The 17093-nt window shown below is 55.2% G+C and overlaps 1 pseudogene; it reads right to left on the reverse strand.

Moving 5' to 3' along the window:
• Window positions 1–1082: 1082 nt before the first annotated feature.
• On the reverse strand, window positions 1083–14448 carry LOC143692979 (serine/threonine-protein kinase pim-1-like; annotated as a pseudogene).
• Window positions 14449–17093: the final 2645 nt, after the last annotated feature.

A 17093-nucleotide genomic window follows, 5' to 3' on the forward strand; every position in this document is an offset into this window, starting at 1 on the left:
AACCAGCTGCTTTGGAGACTTTCACATAATCTTGTGTAGTTACCTGCAAGAAAAGTATTACTCTAAGAAATTTTCCCAACTGACATGAATAGAGGCTTGTAGGATATTTTAGGGGAAACCCTCCAAGCCAAGGGACTGGGCTCTGGCCAAGTCCTGGGCCCTCCTGCTCAGCAAAAGTGCCAAGAGATCCAGGAGTTTATGTGCTAGAAGTATCATCAAGTCACTTTGACTTGCTCATTTGGGCCTATGAATGCTGAACCCACTTTTGGAGCAAATTTGGAGACCTCACCTGCTATTGGATGCACCATGTAGGATTTTCCAAAGTGCTTGGACTAGTTCTCCAGGTCCTCACTGTGAAATGGGGCTCCCTAGTGCCTGCGGACTCTGGATGATGGTAAAGTGTTTAGGCAATTGGGGATGTGTCTTTCTCAGTCCCTATCCTTTCTCTCCTGTAATAATGATTAGGTGCATTACCTTGCTTCTTTTTGCTTGTTGCTAAAGCCAAGCATGTAGTTGTATTGAATGCATAATTTTAATTTTGTGTTGCCTTAACACTCACAGTAAAATAAGACCATTCTTCCCATTGGTTTCTGTGTTCTTTAAATCAGCCCTGTCAGCTGGCAGAACAGGTATCAGAACCTGATGAAAGCCAGGCTCTGCTGTGATCTAGCTGGGCCCCATGGAATGCAGAGGGCCACTGTCAGTCCATGGAACCCATGGAAGCAAGGCTCAGATGTGAGAAAAGCGTGCACCAAGGAACCCCAGAGACCCTGATGGAGCCAGGGCTGCAGGGTGTCACACAGGGAGGGACCTCATGGCAGCAGGAGAGCACTGTGAGGCTGGGGAACAACGTGGCACCAAGGTTCCACTGGGACTTGACAGAACCCCATGGACGTGGATGGCCCCAAACGGGGCCCAGAGACACTTCCCAGACAAAGCCCAGGGAGGGGGATTTGCTTTATTCAGCGCCGGGTGTGCAGGGATATCTCCTCCTGACAGCACACAGAGATTACAATGGATGGTTACACTCTATGCACATTCATGGTTTTCCTTAGAAAAGGTGTGGTTATGCAAACGATCTCTCAGCACTCATTACCATCATTAGCATGCACCAGGCCCAGGCGCAGTGCGCGCTGGGGAAGTGGCACTGAGGAAGGCTCCGCGTCTTCCTCGGGGGTCTCCTGATGAAGGCTGGACGTCTTCATCACCGTGCCCTTTGCACCTTTCTCGTCTAGGCATGCACAGTCTCTTGTTGGCTGTTTCAGCAATTTCCTCACTGGTTTTAGCAGGCTCTGCCCTTCATTTCTGCCAATTTTGTTGCCTGTTTCTTGCCAACTTTCATCCTGTGTCTTGAGCTTGTGGCTGAATATTTGCAAGCTTCCATATTGGGTGCAGTGTCTCTTATTCTTGCCCAAGTATGCCTGGGCACAGTGCTTTTAACAATTTCATAGCCAAGGACTGGAGAGCCACTCCTGGACCCTGGGAATTCCTGCAGGTGCACCCACCTTTGCAGGCAAGGAGGCTCCAACCTCACTGTGAGAGGGCCCAGCTTTTACACTGTTAAACAAACAAGCTGACACCACTGCTAGTGTGGGAACATCTGGTTTCATTCTCCTGATTGGCTTCTCCCAAAGCCCATTTCCCCAGTGGGCCATTGTTAAGGGCATGGAGCACATCTGGGAGATGGGTTCTCCATGGGCAAAGGTTCCCATCTCCTCATTTTTTCAACTGCTCTTTTAACAATCCCTTCACTCATTCAACCAATCCTGCAGCTTGTGGTTTGTCTGGGATATGAAAAACACAGCAGTCTTAATCACTGCATTTCTCACAGTAATAGAAAAAGAATTCTGCATCACAGTATCAGCACATCCTATAGAAATAGCCAATTTCATCCCTTCTTCCTTTATGCCTTGTATCCAATTCAAAGTTTACCACTGACATTTGGGTCTTGGCCAGTCCTTTACTATAGAGTATTTAGTGTCACAGTGAGCAGCTAAAGCTGACATATTAGTACTGTCAGCCTTATTTAATAGTATCAATTTTTAATTACATAGATACAAATATAAATTATTGTGTTATATTATATATAACTATTACGATTCATTTATAATTATTATTATTATTACTACTATCATTATATCACTAGCACAAATGAACCTGAGCTCAAGATTGAAACCGTCTGTCACTCCGTGTGGGAGTGACAACAATTTTTCCTTCTGTTGGTGCTGTTTCCAAAGTGTCATTAACAAAGTTCACCCCCGTCTTCCCAAGCCCACAAGTTCTTTTCCTTTTCCATGTGCAATTTTTGGATGCATTTGAAGCCATCCAGGGCTGCAGCCTCTTTTACCCGACTGCCCCACTGCTCCCACGGGGCTCCAACCTCAGCCCACTCCAGAGCCAGGGAACTCCAGGGAAGGGCTTCCCATCTGGGAATTTCTGATGGCACTGATTCCTCACATTGACACTGAACAAGTGACATTTTGTTGGGATCTGGCCAGACTGGGCCAGTTTTGTTTTGCCAGTGGGCAGGGTCAGCACTAAAGACACAAACACCAACTGAAGGAATCAGTGTCATTTCCTGCAGCTCAAAGCAGCAAAGAATCACAACAGGAGCAGCTCAGCAATGCACCCAACCATCCCCACCAAAGATTGCCTGCAGTGATTGAGAAAGATCCAGCCCCAGTTACCCTCAGCCTTTACCATCGCCCAGACCCACACAGCAGCTGGGGAAGCTGTCACAGCCAAGGGCTGCAGAGCCACTCCTGGGCACTGGCAATTCCTGCAGGTGCCTCCAGCCACAGGTGAGGCTCCAACCCCGCTGGGAGAGGGCCCAGCTCTGACAGTGCTGAATGGACAAACTGACAGCACTGCTAGTGTGGCAACATCTGGTTTCATCCTCTCTTGGGTCCCTCCCAAAGGCTGGCCAGGGCCCCAGGAGGAACCAAGGGAGGTGACTGTGACCATTCAGCCCCAACCAAGGCCAGATGTCAGATTTCATGGCCTTGTCCAGCTTCTAAACACACAAAGGTCAATACATGTTTCACTAATGAGTGGCTACATCTAGCACAGTGCTAATGACCATGCATATTTCATTAGGGAGCAGATACAAAGATAACCTTTGGCTGGAAGGTTCATCCAGAGGCCACCTTGGGCTCAGGGCCTGCTGTTCAGGCCTCACTCAGGGCTGCTGTCCAGGCCTTGGCACTTCAGGGACGTGGTTTAGTGCTGGGCTTGGCACTGCTGGGTGAGCGGCTGCACTGGGTGAGCTCAGAGGGCTTTTCCAACAGAAAGGATTCTGTGATTCCATGATTCTATCCACTGCATTCAGCTGGGTCCATGTTAGCAGCATTCATTTGCTCAGAAAGTCTCCTCTTGCCCAGCTCCTGTGGCCTGAGGCTTCAGCTCCTTCAGCTCCTGATGCTGAGCTGCTCATGCTGAACGAGACGACTCGGAGAGAAGAACACAGTCCATGCAATTCCTTCTGGGACACGGAGAGGGGAGGCTGTGCAAACAGGAGCATTGTTTGCTGTGGCCTCCTCTCTGCCCTTCACGCCTTTCAGCGCTTTGAACCAGCCCAGAGCTTTCTCCAAGAGTGCAATGGAGCAGCTGTTCCTGCTCCTGGCTCTGGCTCTCTCCAGTCTCTGCCCTTGCCTGCTTCTGTCCCTCGTGCTGTGCCCTCTGTTCCCCAGGGCTGGCTGGCTGCTGCCCAGGACTGTGGCACTGGCACAGACCCAGTGCTCCAGAGCCTCCTTTCTGTGCCCTTGGAGCTGCCTGGGCACAGCAGCCTTTTCCACCTGGAAGCTCCCCATGGACAGGGAGTGCCCAGCTCCGTTCCCTGCACAGCCTCCAGGAGCCCAGGGCTGCCATCTCAAGTCCCTGCTGGCACTGGGGGCTCCCAGGTGCCTCAGGCTGCTGTGACACCGCTGCACACGGGAGGGAACAGGGGCAGGGCTGTGCTGAAAGTCAGCTCCATCTGCTGCTGCTGCTGCTGCTGCTGCTGCTGCTGCTGCTGCTGCTGCTGTGGGGTCATTTGTGCAGCCCTGGCCCAGAGTCAGGGATCAGATCCTGCCAGTCTCTTCCAGCCCTGGCTGCTCAGAGTTTGGGCCTTGGAGCCTCAGGTGGGCAGAGGCAGCTGCTCCTGGTCCCTCTGTGTGCCATGTTCAGCAGTGCTGCTCCATCAGGCTGTGCCCAGCAACGGGGAAAAGCCTCAGCCCTGCAGGGCCAGGAGCTGCCGGGCTCTGCCTGAGCAGCTCAGCCAGCAGGAAGGGAGCTGCTCCACACAGGAACCAGGAGCAAAGGACATTCCTTTTATAGGACATGTTTTCTATTTAAAGGAAAAAAAAGGAAAAGGGAAAAAAATAGGTAAATTGTAGAAGATAAGAATAAAAACCAAGTGTTAGTGGAAAAAACATAACATAATGTTAGTGAAAAAAACAAAACATAAATGCAAAGTTACATTCTTTGCATTAAGAGGTACATGATCTTTTGAAAAAGAGAACTCAGTTATTTATATTGTAAATCTGCTGATGGCATGGGTCCATCTTACTGACCTCAGCAGCCTTTTAAAAGGTTTTGGGCTTTGTTTCCAGCATTGCTTGTTTAAATTGTGCTCGAAGCAAGAGGAAATTGCTTTGTGCCCTTCCAGCTCCAAGCAGGACTGGGAATAGAAACTCTGTCAAAGCCCAAATCCTTTAGAAGATGCCCTTCCTTCTCAGCCTGGAAATGAGCTGCACATTCCCGTTGAAACTGTCAGGGATTTTTTAAAGACACAAAGTCCCACTGACAGCTTTTTGCTCTGGTTTGGCAGTGCAGAAGGGCAATTCTCCATCCATCACCTCCTGACTGCACTGCCTCAGGAGCACGGCCCACTCGCCAGCTTTGGCCCACTTGTGGCACTTCTAGAGGAGGAAGAAAGTGCAACTGCACCATTCCAGCCAATCAAGAAGGAAGAATGGGACAGAAAAAAAAGCCTGTACAGATCCAGGCATTCAGCTGGGACTGTGGAGAGTTTGGGTCCTTGCCAGTTGGATGTGTGTCCCCAGCTGCAATCTCTGGGCCTGCAGCAGAGTCTCACTCACCTGCCAAAGCAGAAAGCTCAGGCGCTGTGCTCACAACGGGCTCGTCTGATGCAGAGCTGTCAGAGCAATGTGAGGGCAGAGCCAGCCCAGCTGGGCCCAGGGCTGAGCCCAGCAGAGCCCTGGCAGAGCCCAGAGCAGCCTCAGCAGCCGCAGAGCCCGGCTGCAAGGAGAGAAAGCAGAAACCGCCCATCAGCTGAGGGCTCCTGTGCCCTTGTGCCAAGGCCTGCGGGGCCCAGGCCGTGCTGGCTGTGCCCAGAGCTGTGCCCAGAGCTGCCCATCCCTGCTGCCTTTGGCAGCAGAGCAGGAGGGCAGGACATGTGCCCAGCCTGCAGCCAGACATGGCACATCCAGCCCTCAGCAGCTGCCCAGAGCCAAAAAGCAGCTGGGCAGCGACTGAAGGATTCATTGCATCTGCCCCAGCAAAGGGGGAACCTTTGGTGCCCGGCCAGGCCGTGACAGGCCCAGATCTGGGAGCATCCCCCTGCCTGTGGACTCACCTGCAAATTGGGCCTGGAGCCTGGCTTTGAAGAAGGTGCCAGAATCCAAGTCCATCATCTTCAGCTGGCCAGGCCGAGGAAGAGAGTGTCATCCTTGAGCTTGTCCTTGGTGTCTCCAGCAGCAGCCCCACCCGGTACAGCTTCTCCAGGGGCTCCTTCTCCTTCCCTGGGGCCAGACCAGGCTGTCAGGGCTCTGCCCAGGGCCCCAGCCATCCATGAACCAGACAAACACAACCGGGGGTATGGTGGCCACCAGTGCTTGCCACCCCAGGTCTCCAGCTCAGCTCCAGCCCAAGAGCTGCGTGTTCCCTTCTGCTGACCCCTGCTCAGAGCTACAGGCAGCACAAAACCAACCTGGTTTGCTTTGCCACTGATTGCCAAGAGATGTGTGGAGCTGGTACCTGCCAGGCCCCTGGATCCAACTGTGCACATGGATCTCTCCCATCTTCTAGGGCAGAGGAACACCCTGCACCCAAGGATGGCAGAAAAGCTCTTCTAAGGACGGCCTGTCCGAGGGTTGCATGGACAAACACCTCCTAATGATATCCTGGCACTCTGGGGAGAGAAACCAGAAATCACCAGTCAGCTGGAGAAGTTGTCCCCCTGTTCCCGTGCCCAGGCCATGCTGGGTGTGCCCAGAGCTGGGCCTAAACTTCCCCATGGATGCTCTGTTTGGAGGAGAGCAGGAGAGCAGGACCTGTGCCACCTCCTCAGCAGCTGCCAGAGCGGGATGCCCGCGAGCCCGCTGCTGTCTCCCAGCACTGGGATTCCCCCCATGCCCAGAGATGAGGACCCACCTTGAGAGAGCCATCGTGGGAACAAGATCCGCCCCCGGATGATCTCCTGGCCCCTCCTGAACGGGTGCTTGCCCATGACCAGGTGGCACAGCAGGAGGCCCAGGGACCAGATCGTCGCTGCCTCGCCGTGATAGCGCTGGTGCTGGATCCACTCTGGTGGGCTGTAGGACAGGGTTCCTGTGGAACACAGACACAGCTCAGCAGGGGGATGCTGCTGCTCCCAGAGCCCGGCCCCAGCATCCCTGGCCATGTGAGGGCTGCCCCAGAGCCACACGGGGTGAGCGCTGCCCTCTCACCAGCACCTGGGGCTTGTGTACAAACTTGGGGCTGGAAAAGAAGCCACTGGTGCTGGAAGAGGGCAGCAGAAACCCTGGGAAGGCCCAACCATGACACACAAAGGAGAAACCCACTCAGTGGTGGAGAAAACCCACTCTCCTCCCCACCTGCATGGCCCCCAAAAATGTTAATAAGCCAAGGCAAACAAGGGGAGTGGAGCAGTCCAAGCCCTTCCTCGCCTGCACACCAAACCATCCGGGGCACGGGGTCAGACCCCCCTCTCTGCTACCCCCATGGGGGTTTGTGTCGGGCTGGCTGCCCCAGCTCCAGCCCCAGCCCAGGCCACAGTGGGTGCTGAAGGCTGTCGGCAGGGCTGGCAGCTGGCCCCCCTCACACCCCACCCAAATCAACTCGGCTGCAGCATCAATCCCATCCCGGCTGCAATAGGGGGAAGCCCCGGTGCTGCACCCAGGCTGGGCCATGAGATGCCCAGGAGCATGCCCTGGAGGGCTCACCTGCAAACTGGGTGTAGGCTGTGTCTTGGAGGAAGGCGCCACAGCCAAAGTCGATGAGTTTCAGCTGCCCGCTGGCCAGGTCGAGCAGGATGTTCTCGGGCTTGATGTCCCTGTGCAGGACCCCGCAGGCGGTGCAGTGCCGCACGGCCTCCAGCACCTGGCGGAACAGCGCCCGCGCCTCCTCCTCGGGCAGGAACCCCCGCTCCGCCAGGAAACCCGAGAGCTCCTGGCACCGCTCCGGACGCTCCAGCACCAGCAGGAAGCTGTCGGGGAGCTCGAGCCACTCCAGGAGCTGAATGACAGCGGCACAGCCACGGGACACCTTGGCCAGCAGCACGATCTCCAGCGGCGCGCTGCTGCCGTCGGGCTGCGGGAGGAGCGCGGTGCCGTCAGTGGGGCTGAGGCCGTGCCGGGGCTCTGGGAGCCCTCAGCCAGCCCGGGACGCTCTGCACGCCCCGCTCAGCCCACGCCCGCTCTCCCCGCAGGGCTCCCGGCGGCTCCCACCCTGCCGGGCCCCGGCTCCTCGCCGCCCGGCCCGGCCCGGCTGCTGCCGCTGGCCCCGCTCACTCACCAGCTCGCCCCAGTGCCGGATGCGATCCCGCGGCACGCGTTTGATAGCCACCTGCGAGCGAGGGAGAGCAGCGGGCTGAGCTCGCCGCCCGTCCTGCCCAGCTCCATCCTCCGCCCTTCTCCTCCTCCTCTTCCTCCTCCCCCTCCGCCCGCCGCCGGCCCCGCCGCTCACCGGGGCGCCGTCCGAGAGCCGCGTCCCCGAGCAGACGCTGCCGAAGCCGCCGCGCCCCAGCAGCGAACCCAGGCGGTACCGCTCCTGCAGGGCCTCCTGCGCCTTCCCTGCGGGCGAGACGCGGCTGTCAGCGCTCGGCCCGGGGCCAGCAACGGCCCCCGAGCGCTCCCCGATCGGCCCGGGCCGGGCATCCCCACCCGCCCCGGGCCCCGGCGGCTCGGGGCCGGCGGCCGCGCTGCCGAGCGGCGGAGCTCGGGCTGGGGAAGCCGCAGCGGAGGCGGCGGGAGCGGCAGCGCCGCCTGTGTCCTCCGCAGGCCCCGGGACGAGCCGGGGCCGGGACTGGACCCCACGTCGGGTCCGGGGCCGGGCTCGGGCCAGGCGGAGCCGAAGGGCGGCGATGCCGCCCCCGCACACGGCACTGATGCCCGCCCAGCAGCGCCACCGCCAGCACGGCCAGAGCCGGGCGGAGGCGAGAGCGCGGCGGGACGGGCGGGGCCGGGAACGGGGCAGCCCCGCCCGGGGCCGGGGGCGGGCCGGGGGCATGGCCCGGCCCGGCAGGGGAGAGGGAGGCGGGGAGAGGAGAGGGACGCCGGGCAAGGGACCCCGAGAGAAGGGTGCCCGACCGCGGGAAAGGGAGAGAAAGAAAAACAGAAGGAAAAACAGAAAGAGAAAGAGAAAGAAAGAAAGAGTGATCTAAAATATCTGTTTTGCTGCTGTCGCTGCTGCTGCCGCTGTCGCTGCTGCTGCCGCCGCTGCTGCTGCCGCCGCTGCCGCCGCTGCAACTGAAGCACCGGGGCGTCCCCGTGTCCGTTCCCCGCTCGCCCCACGAGCCCCACGTTCGAGCCCCGCGCGCCCCGGGCACAGCCCCTGAGTCTGTCCAAACACGGGAACTTTGCAGCCTTGAGCCCAGGTGCAGAGCCCTGACTCCTGCACACTGGCACAGCAATCCCCTCGCTTGCTGCTCTGCATTGTCCTGGCTGAGGGTCAAACACTGTCAGGCCACCTTCCCTTGGGGTAGGATTCCTACCTGGCCCCAGCACTGTGCACTTACATCTCCAGTGTTGCCTTCCAGTAAAAACAGGGGAAGGAAAACTCTGTGTGGCTCATGGTATTTTAGAGTGTCTAAAAATCACTAAGTCACCGATCTTAGAGGTGCAGTGCATCTGGAATTCCTGGGATGGAGAAGTAGTGCAACATGGAAAAGGGGAGCATAGAAATAAATAGAGGAAAACATCTTGGATTGTTTCTTTCATTTCACTTCTGGAAAGCTGTTTCAGTTTTCCAGGAATCTTCTCCTGTCTGCTCTTCCCAAGAATCTCTCATGGAGAACAAAGTCAAGCTTCTGTCACAAGATTTGCCAGCAGGAAATTATGCCGCTGGTGAAATTTTCATGATGACTGTTTGTGCTGGCTTAGGGCAAATTTTGGGAGGAAACCTCCAGAAGGGATCTGTCTAGAAAGCAAGTTCAAGTGGCCCCTCCCCCTATGAGTTCAGGAAAAGTCTTCCCTCGAGAAAAGTGAAAAAACCTCAGTTTATTTAACAAGTAAAGTATTCACAAGCATGAAAAATGAATAATATTAAATAAAACCTCTGACAGTGCTGAAGAGATGGCAAATTCAGAAAGTCCTTTTTGTGGGGTGTAGTTGGCACACTCGGTCTCTTCTAAGTCCCTCTGGTGCTGGAATGCAGCGTCCCAGAGCTCGGTGGGCCACAGGTGTGAGCTGCAGGTGTTTTTCTGGGTTTTCAGTCCAGAGCAGGTTTAAACAGTTCCAAGAAAAAGGAAAGTCACAGTCCCAGGAACTTATCTACCTAAGCTAGCTAAAACCAAATTTAGTCTAGCTAGACTTGGGCTGTGAAGGCATCGGGAAATTTCCAAATCTGGGTGCTGGCGGTCCCAGCAAACACCAGATCTCGATGGTGCTGGAGCCAGAACCTGGTAAATGTCCAAATTTTGGCTTTCTGTGCCAGCAAATCACTGGACCTGGGCTGTGCTGGCACCAGGAAGTTTTCAGATCTGGGCACTGGCGCTGCCAGCAAACACCAGATCTGGGTGGTGTCGTTGCCAGCGACAGAAATCTGCCAGATTTGGGCTCTGCTGGCATCGGGAAATTTCCAAATCTGGGCACTGGCGCAGCAAACACAAGATGTGGGCAGTGCCAGAGCCAGTAGCAGAAAGTTGCCAGGTTTTGGATTTCTGTGCCAGTAAATTGCTGCTGCACTTGGGATGTGCCAGAATAGGGAAATTTCCAGGTCTGGACACTGATGGTTCCAGCAAACACCAGTGAAACCTTCTGGTCCTCGTCCAGACCGTTGACCAGTGGTTTCCCTGAGAACCAGCTCTGGCCACTTTACAGACAGAGACTGCTTTCATCTGGTGCTCTGGAAACAGAACTTTAATGAAGGCAAACACAACAAACAGGACGGCATGCACAGTACAGAGAGCAAAGCAGAAAAAAGCCTGGGTCCAGGGTCTAGCAGGGATATTTATCCATTTATTTATGGGGAGGGGTTAAGGTGGGATCTGAGGGAAGGATCCAAGAGGAAGGAAGGATTAAGAATATTACAATTTTTGCAGTATAAAGTAACCAGTGGTAGCAAAGAGAACTCAGAACTTTCTAGTAACAATCTGCATAACTGAACAGGAGGATTATGGGCGGGAGCTCCTGCTGACCCCAACTAAAGAGGGTTTTCCCATGGCCTTAAGCCGAGGTCTCCCTCTTCTTTTAAACCAACCCCAACACACCAGATCTGGGCAGTGCCAGGTTTTGGCTTTCTTTGCCAGACAATTGCTGCATTTGGGTTGTGGTGGTTCAGGGAAATTGCCAGATCTGGGCACTGGCGGTGCCAGCTCACTGCAGATCTGGGTGGTGCTGGTGCTATCACCAGAAAATTGCCGGGTTTTGTCTTTCTGTGCCAGCAAACTGCTGGACTTGGGCTGTGCTGCCACTGGGAAACTGCTGGATCTGAGCACTGGCAGTGCCAGCAAACACCAGGTCTGGGTGGGGCCAGCACCAGCTATTTGCAAGGTTTTGGCTTTCTTTGCCAGAAAATTACTCGACTCGGGCTGTGCCGGCACCAGGAAATTCCTGCATCTGGGCACTGGTGGTGCCAGCAAACACCGGATCTTGGCATTGCCAATGACGGTAGCAGGGAATTGCCAGGTTTTGGCTTTCTTTGTCAGAAAATTGCTGGACTTGGCTCTGCCAGAACAGGGAAATATCCAGATCTGAGCACTGGCAGTGGCAGCAAACACCAGGTCTGGGCACCTGTATTGGCGTCAGGAAATTGCCAGATTTTGGCTTTCTGTGCCAGCAAATTGCTGGACTTGTGCTGTGCTAGCTCCGGGAAATTTCTGGATCTGGGCACTTGTGCAGCAAACACCAGATCTGGGTGGTGTGTTGTAGTTGTTTTTATACTTTGTAATATTTTGTAAAAGTTTTGTTTTTGAATCCCCGTATTTTTCCCAAATGGTTTGTCCCAGATGGTACCCCCCTCCCTTTACCTGTGTAATCCCTTTCCCTTGCTGAGATCATCCCCAAACCCCCACCCTGGCTCTCTGTCAATCACTCAGCATCCCATCCCCTCCATCCAGAAGCTTCGGTCCAGGATGTCGAGTGATCAGCCAGAGGCCAGGGCTCAGCCCCCCAAGCCTTGCCCCATACGCTGTCCTAAATGTCCATCCCCCAGTACCCATCCCTTAGGGTCACTTCTTGGTTGGTAAAATGTTCTCTACTTTGGGTTTCCACCTCCCTTAAAATGTAACCTTGGAACATCTCCTGGGGCTGTGGGCAGGAGGACCCTGAGGTGCAGGTGCTCCTTTGGGACTCCTAGAATAAAACCTTGGATTAACCCCTGCTAAGAGTCAGCCCTTTATCTTCTACTGATGTCTCTGGTGTCTCTTGTGCTGCAAAGGCGACCAGCCCAGGTGCCCTCAGTACCCTCGGGGCACAGAGGGTGTCTCCCCGCTGTCGGCCGTGTCAGGGCTGCCCCCGGTGTCTGCTGACTCGGGACTGGCCGAGGGTTCCTGAGAGGAACCCAGGGGGACCGAGACAAGCTTCAACTCCAAAATCCCAGTGGTCGGCCTCGAGTCTCCCCAGGCACCTTCTGCCAAAGGCTCCAGGACAAGCCATGGTTCCTGGCTGCAGAGTAGAGCACGTTCTTCACCTCTGGTCCCATCCTGACTGAGCCAAGGGCAACCACATGAGCGAGATCCTGCTTGATCTGGGCAAAGGCTTGTTGCTGCTCAGGGCCCCAGTGGAAAGTGTTCTTCTTGCGGGTGACCAGGTAGAGAGGGCTCACGATCTGGCTGTACTCAGGAATGTGCATCCTCCAAAAACCTATGGTGCCTAGGAAAGCTTGTGTTTCTTTCTTGCTGGATGGTGCAGACATAGCTGTGATCTTGTTGATGACATTGGTGGGAATCTGATGCCATCCATCTTGCAATGTCACTCCCAGAAACTGGATCTGTTGAGCATGTACCTTGACTTTGCTCTTCTTGATGGTGAAACCAGCTTTTAGGAGAATCTGAATGATTTTCTCCCCTTTCTCAAACACTTGTGTTGTTGTCTTCCCCCACACAATGATGTCATCAATATATTGCAGATGTTCTGGAGCCTCACCCTTTTCCAGTGCAGCCTGGATCAGTCCATGGCAGATGGTGGGGCTGTGCTTCCACCCCTGGGGCAGTCAGTTCCAGGTGTACTGCACAGCCCTCCAGGTGAAAGAAAACTGAGCCTGCATTCTGCTGCCAGAGGAATGGAGACAAACACGTTAGCAATGTCTATAGTGGCAAAGCACTTTGCTGCCTTGGACTCCAGCTCGTACTGGAGTTCCAGCATGGCCGGCACAGCAGCGCTCAGTGGTGGAGTCACTTCATTCAAGCCACGATAGTCCACAGTCAATCTCCATTCTCTGTCAGACTTGTGCACAGGCCAGATGGGGCTGTTGAAGGGTGAGTGGGTTTTGCTGACCACCCCTTGGCTCGCCAGCTCACGGATCATTTTGTGGATGAGGATCACGGCATCTCAATTTGTTCAATATTGCCGGCGGTGCACTGTCGAGGTGGCAATTGGCACTCGTTGCTCTTCCACCTTCAGGAGAGCTACTGCAGATGGGTTTTCTGATCGTCCAGGCAAAGTGTTCAACTGCTTGATGTTCTCAGCCTCTACAGCAGCTATGCCAAAAGCCCATCTGAGTCCCTTTGGGTCTTTGTAACAGCCCTTCTGGAGGAAATCCATGCCCAGAATACACGGGGCCTCAGGGCCAGTCACAATAGGATGTTTCTGCCACTCCTTCCCAGTCAGGCTCACCTGGGCTCCCAACAGGGTCAATTGCTGTGATCCCCCCGTCACCCCAGCAATGGAAACAGGTTCTGCCCCCACATGTCCCAATGGTATCAGGGTACACTGCGCACCAGTATCAACTAAGGCATCGTATTTTTGTGGCTCTGATGTGCCAGGCCATTGGATCCACACCGTCCAGAAAATCCGGTTTTCCTGTATCTCTTCCTGGTTAGAGGCAGGACCCCTCTAACCCTGGGTATACATGGTCAAGGTACCTTCCAGGGGATCTGACGGATCGTACTCAGCAGTCAAGTCATGGGAGGTTGGGGCTACCTTCACTTTACTGAGTTCCCTCGATTAGTGTTTCCCTCCTTGAGCTGATGCATCCGTGCTGCCAGGACAGAAGTGGGTTTTCCATCCCACCTTCCCATGTCTGCCCCATGGTCCTGCAGAAAGAACCACAGGTCAGCCCGTGGGCTGTACCCTCTCTCTCTAGCTGGGGAACGTTGGGCTCTGACTCTGGGGCCTGTGACTCACACTGGTGCAATGTGGGAACTGTTCCTCCTCACCTCCTCCCTCATCTCCCTCATCTCCTCTCTGACTTCTTGGACCACAACAGAGACGTGAGCCTGCATTGGGCCATTGATCACACTCTCATAATTTCTAAGCTTGTTGGCAACAGAACCCACTGACTCTCGTTTGTTATTGGCATTAATTGTTGCAATGAAGGTGGTGTATTGAGCTGGCCCCAGATTTGCCAGACTCCACAACATTTGCCCTGTGCACCTGACCTTGTTGGGGTCATTATCATGCTGTCCATCCCTCCCAAAGAGTACCTCCCATACTGCCACTTCTCTCAGCTCTTGGATCCCTTCCTCAAGAATCTTCCAGAGCACATTCTGTGGTGCTGGTCCTGCATTCTCTCCCTGTGGACAAACCTCTCTCTGACACTCATTAAAAGCCACTCCCAGAGGGAAAGGGACCTTGGCTCCCTTACAAAAATCAGATTCATACCTGAGTCCTGAGTCAAGTGTCCCAAATTCCTTGCCTCACCCCCATCCAGCTGGACACCTGTACCCATAAGGTCCCAGACCCAAAGTAGCCAGGTTGTATAAGCCTCACGTCCCTGTCATACAATGTCTTTGTGCAGATTACGGAGACTTTCGTACGTCAGGGACTCGGTGATGACCTCAACTGTTGCCTCTCCTGGGCGCTGGGAAGGCTCTCCTTTCATATCCTCATCTGGGTGCTCTGATTTCATCTTAGATCTCCTTGTTTCCACCAGGGCGACTGCTGCTGGCTGTGACTGCCTTTGCAGTTCAGCTGGAACCTGGACAGTTGTAACATCTGTGGGTTCCACTGCTGCACCATCAGACTCTCCCTCTTTGAGGCAGGGGGATGGCTTTTCACCAGCTGTGGAAATGTACTCCTTCAGCACCTGGCCCATCTCTTTCATTAGAACCCTCATCCAACCTGGGTGGTTCATTTCTGAGGTGGGCTGTGGGGCAGGGTCAGCCTCTGGGGCAGCAGCATCCCTTGTCTCTGGGGTAGGTGTCAGTGTGGTTATCCAGGTTAATCTTCCCTTATCTCTGAATGCTAAATGTAACAGGCCTATCAGCAACACCAGCCACTGTATGATATCATTAGCATTTAGAGTGGATCTGAACCCTTTGAAAACTGGTGGGGCAGAACCAAAGAGCTGGGTGAAGGGCTGGGAAAAAATGTGCCCCTGTGTCATTTCCTCACAGTAAGGACCATTATTAAAGTAACCCCAAAACCATACCCTTAGTGTGTGATAGCTCTGAATCCATGTGCCTGCCTTCCAGAGGAAGTTAAAGATCCATGAATTCCTCACCTCATTAAGCCATAAAGCAAACTGGATAACAGCCAGGGCAGCCTTAGTTTGGTTAGCCTGTGTTCCCAGGGATTGCCTGGGTGCTCCTGATGGGGCAGAAGGAAGAGCTCCAGGCCCTCCGTGAGGGTGATGAGGGCAGTGGGCTGTCAGCGGGGGCTGGCTGGGGGAGCTGCAATGCCTGGGCAGGAGCTGCAATCCCTGCCCCGGCTGCGGTGGGCTTTGCTCCCTGTGTGGACCAGGGGTGGCGTGGGCAGAGCACACAGAGATTTCAGGGATGCAGACAGGGGGATTCATGGCCAGCACCTTGCAGCTGATCCCCTTGGCCTCTCCTCTCTTGCGGCCATGGCAAGAGCTGGGTGGGATGGCTCTGGCAGGAAGGTCTCCTTGGATTCCTGCACATCCACGTTCTGACCATGGCTCTGTTCCTCTCTCTTCCAGCCCTTTGAGCCCTGAGTGAAGACAACAGCCCCTCCTGCATAAGCACATTTGTTCAGGTGATGTTTGAGGGAAGAGCTGCAGAACTTTCATCTGCTGGCTCAGAAGAACCAGTGTCTCTTTAAGACCTCCAGATCCCTTGGAAGGTGAGATCACCTGGAGACCAGAGGGGATCAGCTGGAGTTCCAGGCACAGCTGATGACTGGCACAACTGAGCCTGTGGGAAGCTCCCATAGCTCCTGCCTTCTCCCTCCCTGTTGACAGCTCCCTCCCTCCAGCCTTCAGACCGTGCCCATCCCCTTTCTTCCCTCCCAGCTCATCCCTTTGCTTCGCCTTCCATTAATAAACAGTTTGGCTTCCTCACTTTACCTGTATCTCTGTGGAGCTGGAGTGATTCAAATCCGGGGCCCTGGGACACACAGGCCCCTGCTGCCATTCTCTCCCACTCTGTGTTTTGTGCACAGACACAGAGGAATGAGGGCAGATCAGGATGGAAAGGTTCCTGTGGTGAAGGTGCAGTTGTACAGCACTGTGGAGTTCCAGATCTTTCTGAGCACCCTGGAGCCCTTGGACTTTTGAAGAGCCAACCTGATGATGCTCTGAACCCTGCTGAGAGGGATTCTATGTCAAGCATCCACGGAGGGCAAAGGAGCTTGGAATGCTGGAAGGTTTCAAGAATAGCTTCCTGAAAGCACAGCAGTGCTCCATCCCTGCACTGGATCAGGAAGAGGGCAGAACCAGAGACCATCCGGGCTTAGCAGGGAGCTCTGGGTGTGCCTAAGGGCAAATGAAGCAGCAGCACGGTGCCCGAGACTCGGACACGCGGCCGTGCCGGTGCCCGGAGCGCTGTCAGGCAGTGCCGGGATCCCGGCTGTGGTTCTGGTCCCCACAAGTGAGGAATGGCAGCCCCAGGCTCAGAGCCAGTCAGAAAGCCAACCAAGGGAGAGCAGAGGGAGGGCACCCTTCCAATTTCTCTTGGGCATGGCCGCAAATCAACCCCTGCTGCTTCTTCCTCCGCCTGTGTTTGGGCTGTGCTGGTGGCAGAGCCAGCCAGGTTGTGCTCTGTGTTCCAAAGCCTGTTGGGAGCGGGCATGAAAAGCGCTGCGTGCACAGCAGAGAGTCCTGGAAGGTGCTGGCAAGAGCCTCCTGTGGGGACAGGGCTCTGGGCTCTGGCTGGAAACAGCCTGGTTTTGCTGCTGTGAGCACAGGCAGGAGCTGAGGCAGGGGAAGAGGCAGCGGGCAGCTTGTGTTTGTAGAGGGCCTGGGGCTGCACCTCTGAACCTGCACCTGGACACACACTTGGGGGAATACGAGCTAGAGCTGGAGTGCCCGTCCTGAAAGGACCTGGAGTCATTCAGCCTTGCCAGATTTTCTTAAGGGTGTGTTGGTGTTGCCCAGGAAAGCCACACATTTGGGGAAATGCCTTTGGAGGAAAGGGGCTTGCTTCTCAAGGAAAGTGCTTCCCAGGGAGCTCCCAGTGAGGCAGGTGCGAGTGTCCCCCTCTGTCTCTCTGTGCTCCTTTCAGTCCTTGAGGCCTCTTGCACTTGGCAGAGGGGCAGGGCAAGGGAGAAGGCTGTGAAGAGCAGGTTTGGCATCCGCCTGGACCTGCAGAGACC

The sequence above is a fragment of the Agelaius phoeniceus genome, unplaced genomic scaffold (assembly GCF_051311805.1).
Source record: "Agelaius phoeniceus isolate bAgePho1 unplaced genomic scaffold, bAgePho1.hap1 Scaffold_110, whole genome shotgun sequence".
Taxonomy (NCBI): Eukaryota; Metazoa; Chordata; class Aves; order Passeriformes; family Icteridae; genus Agelaius; species Agelaius phoeniceus.